This window comes from Pongo abelii, chromosome 5, assembly GCF_028885655.2.
Source record: "Pongo abelii isolate AG06213 chromosome 5, NHGRI_mPonAbe1-v2.0_pri, whole genome shotgun sequence".
Lineage (NCBI taxonomy): Eukaryota > Metazoa > Chordata > Mammalia > Primates > Hominidae > Pongo > Pongo abelii.
Window position 1 is genome coordinate 149,769,706 of NC_071990.2, and position 4,957 is coordinate 149,774,662.

Here is a 4,957-nt window from a genome sequence, read left to right on the forward strand (position 1 = left end):
TTGAACTCCTGACCTCAAGTGATCCACCCGCCTTGGCCTCCCAAAGTGCTGGGATTACAAGCATAAGCCACAGTGCCAGGCCTAAAAAACTTCAATAACTCTCTCTGGAAAAGAATCAGTATTTACCTGTAGAGCCACTTTTGTGCTCCAATGACCTTAGCTGAGTTCGTCATAGGCCAAATGGGCTGAGCTGGTGTCCCTCAATTTAGTAAAACATAGTCTATAAAATCCCACACTTGTAAAACATTCATTTGGCAAGTGGTTTTGCAAAAGCTGTAAAACCTTACAAGTGGATATGCCAGGGATTCCTTTAAGTATCAAGATGTCCTTGAGCTTTCAATAAATATGACTCAATTTAGAATCATGGATTTATTGTAGCTTTTCAAAAGTATATCTTTGTAAAAGTACATGTACCTGTACTCAGTGAAATGAATGTTAGGCCAGATAGAACATGAGATTTCACCAATAGGAAAGAAGAAAACTCCCTGCCAGACCTAAATAGTTGTTTCACATATTTGGAAGAGTTGCAGAGTATGCAAAAGTGACTCACCAAGTCACAGACACCAGCACAGAGGTGGACTCGGTTATAAGGCAGGACTCGTACAACAGGTTCCGAAGGCCCAGTGGTTAATGAAGTGGTTAAGCTAAGGGTAGCCCTCCCCAGGCTCCTGAGGAAGGAAAGTCAACAAGGACTTTTAGATATCTCCCCAGCAAAATCATATATTTCCTCTTGAAAAGTTACTGTTTTTTGACCAGGTTTGCATTCTCCTTGGTCTCTTGGTTTGGAAATAATTGTTTTCGTGCATTTAAGCAGTTAATCTGGCAAAGCTAATACTAATTTAACATAGCCAGAGAATAGAGCAAATGTAGCAGACATGACTGTTTTCCTGGGTAAAATTTTATAAAACTAAGCATTTTAGAAAGCCCTACTCAAGTGTAGATGTGGGAGGGATGGACTCTCCCTGCAGGAGAAAAACTGTCCAAGTGGTGAATTCCACATTGGAACAATATGATGTTGGCTTCTGATTTTCCACTCCAGGCTTTGGAGGTAAAGCTCAGCATTTGACCACAGTTATGTTGTGCTATAAAGGGCCACTACACAGTAAGGCCTGTGGAATTAGGAACTGGCAAAGGAAGGGAGATGGGGTTAGAACACTTGGGAGAAGGGTTATTAAAGGGTAAAAGCAGTTTCTGCATTTGAGTTTTGCTTTTCTTCATAACCTTTCCCAATTTCATTGGATCCAAATGTCCGAGAAATGTTCATTGAACGTGTAAAGTCCACAGAAAGAAAGGACCAGAATTCTTCCAGGTCTCTCCCATCAGGCTTCATCTGGGTTCTACCTTTCCTTTTTTGTTCCACTTGCAGGAACGGTGGGTAGGAGCGTTAGACTTCTCTGTTTATAAGAATGTTTCTTTTGAGTATCATTAATCAGCACGGATGAGGATGAGTTGTGCCTAAGATAATAACCACAGATCCAACTCTCAAGGATATTTTAAGGAAGTTCTATCTTCTCCTGCCTCTTTTCAGAAAAAAGTGAGAATATTATAAGCACCTATATTTTTATATGGCTGTTTAAAATCCTAATTGACCTGTTCTAACAAAGTAGCACGGAGGATGAATCATTTGGTAGCCAACTTTGGTTAATTTTGCCCATAGGATTGCCAAAAGTTGCCTTCCTGAGCTTGCACTTCTGCTCGCATTCCAGGTGTCCATTCTTGTGTACCGAACACACCTTAAAGTGAGCTGAGAGATTTATAATTACTAGAGTCAAAAAAAAAATGCCAGAAGGAAACGTCACCACCCACTGAAGGATTATTGTTGGCATGATGACTGAGGCGTGGCGCCTGTGCACATGGCAGTGTCAGTTGCCTTGCCATAAGTGGCAGTAATGCTAGGGGATACTTTTCTTCTTTGACTTATATTATTATCTTCTTGAATGAGACATATCTCGATTTTGAATCATAACTGTGAGAAATGCCCACACCCATCTCACCTCCACATATGTAAATTCCATTTCTCCCAAGACTCCCAGCTATGAGAGAATGCAACAGTCAATATTATGAAAGTGGCTCAGCTGAAATGTTTGCTTCCCTGTGCTCAGTCACTTGAGCAGCACAAGTGACACATTTGACAAGGCAGAACAAGAAATTTATCCCTTCAATATGGAGCATTTTACAAGGGAAGCTGAGTTTTGGAGCAAACTAATGGTAAGTTGAATAAAGTGTTTAAATATCAAGGACATCATGCTGGGCATTTTCCTTGTGGCTTTTTATAAAATAAGATGAAAGGGAAATTTATAATCAAAGGATTGCATTCTTGCTTATTACTTTAAGTGAAACATGCCTTCTACATATCAAATTTTGTTAGTGATAAATGGCTTTGAATGAATTGTTTGGGAGGAACTTTTTCTAATTCTATTGATAACAAATACTAACAGCTATGGGCATGTAAGGCTTTATGACTTTGTGGAAGCAATATGGTTCGCTAGTGGAAAGGAATTCTAAGCTAGATTTTTAACATAAATGAAGCATTTCTTGGAACTCTGTGTTGGATTTTTACTTTTGGTTTTCTTTAACTGTACCTCTTTTAAGATTTTCTCTAAGATGTGTATACATAAACATGATCAGAAGGGCGTAATAAGGGAGGATTCTAATGTCTAAGACTAACCTTTATGATTTCTGAACTGAACGTATTCGTACCTGCCATTTTCCCTTTATGTGACCAAGAACTGCTGAGTTTACTTTAGATGACTTGGTACAGTCTTGAATGCATCAAAGAATGCAGAGATTCCCTGACTTTGGTGATTCTAGCTGATCATGTCATTTTATAGTTGAGTAAACTGAAGTCCCTCTATCCAAACAACCCATAGTCTGGCTACAAGATCACAGACCCCACCCCCAATTCCAGTAGGGTTTTTTTTGTTGTTTTTTTTTTTTTTAGTTATCTTTCACTGTCTCATAGCATAAAATTTTCATTTTGTTTTCTCCTTTCTAATGTAAATTTCAGCTTCATTGGAAATAGAAAATTCTGTTGCAAACAGGTAATTTTTAGGTTGGATGGTATAACAAATTATCTTTTGGTGGCAACGATGTGACTCATCTGTCTTTTCCCTGGCAGTATGGCCTATACTACCATCTTTTATGACACTAAGTTTATTCTGTGAGCACACTGAAACATTGGTTTCTAGAGTAGTCACTTCTACTCATTAAAGAATTGTTCAGGGACAGGCGTGGTGGCTCACGCCTGTAATCTCAGCACTTTGGGAGGCCAAGGCGAGTGGATCACGAGGTCAGGAAATTGAGACCATCCTGGCTAACACGGTGAAACCCTGTCTACTAAAAATACTAAAAATTAGCCAGGTGTGGTGGCGGGCTTCTGTAGTCCCAGCTACTCGGGAGGCTGAGGCAGGAGAATGGCGTGAACCCGGGAGGCAGAGCTGGCAGTAAGCCGAGATCGTGCCACTGCACTCCAGCCTGGGTGACAGAGCGAGACTCTGTCTCAAAAAAAAAAAAGAACGTTCAGTATCTCTGATGTCTTAAATTATAATGCTATATCTGAGCTGGTAAGCAATTCTGTGTGATGTCTTTGGAGAAAGGAAGGTAAAAAAAATGTATTATTATTTCTAAACATAACTAAAAAGCACAATTTTTAGATCAATATTCAAACATTTAATACATTTACTTTTGTTTATCCAATTATTTCACTCATTTACCTAGCACGCATATCAATACATTGTATTCTGGAAGCTCAATCATTTCTATGCTCTTACAATACTTGGGTTTTTTTAAATGTCCTTATTTTTATTAAGAGTTCGTTTTGATGAACTATAGAAAAATTAAAAAGGTTTTTTCTGCATGTCCTCCAGGCAGAGAGGAGCATCTGTGCTCCAAGGAGCTGGGAGCTGATGTAACAGCAGGCTCTGACTGGCTCCACAGTCCTAAACCTGTGGGGAGTGGGCAGAAGCCCATGCTCAGGAAATACACAAAGGACTGACATGTAGTCATTGGTCCTGTCCACCCAGAACTGCTCAAGGAGTTTTCCAAATCAGATAGTCACATGACAGAACTATCGGACTTATAAGCAGCTACCATGCAAATTCAAGGTAGCCTGTTGCTTTGTTAAATCATGGTTGTCCAAACTGCCATTTTGAAAATTCTCCCCTCATTTTGAACCTCTCTTTCACCCCTGGCTCCAGCACTGCCACTACATGTTGTCACCAGTTCCCCTGGCAGGTGGGTGGTGGCTTCCCATGAGAGAGCTAAGTCAGCAGCCCCAGAAAGTGCCTCAGGGAGCTGGTGGCAACTCATTAGCCTCTCTTACGCTCCTTCCAGTCTGTGTCATGGACAGAACACCTGCCAGCACAGACACCCAGTGACAGGCACAGCCCAGGGCAGGAGGGACTGCAATTTACTGTGAACCAATGGCTACTCAACCTGTGTGAACCAACAGAAATGGATTTTGGAGGGCCTGGTATATTTCCACAGTGGCTTTCTATTATAATTAATGCACCCAACCTCTCCTGTGGTCAGCAGGTTGTTATCTGAACTGTGTAGATTGTGAGACATAGAGATTTAATAACAGGCTTGGCGCTCTCTGGTTAATGAGTGGGCTGGGAGTGAGAAATCTAAGGCTCTGGTGATTTCCTACAGAATGTTGGACATTGTCTCTCAGCCTTCTCCACCAGGAGGATCAGAGTGGTTCTTCCATCAAGTGTTCTCTCATCATTTTTTGCTCTTAGTGCATCTGAGTTCTTGAATGTCTTCACTCTTGCAGAATATTGGAGTCACTTAGAAGTTCACTTCCATGTCAGACATAACTGGATCATGCTTCTCTCAAAGAGGATAATAGTAACCCCTGGGAGCTCAAATTCAGAAGCTTGCCTCCAAGTGCAGCTTTAAGTCTCAAGGCTATGTGCTGGTCCAGGACAGTTGGTGGATCAGGTCTCCCCTTGCATAC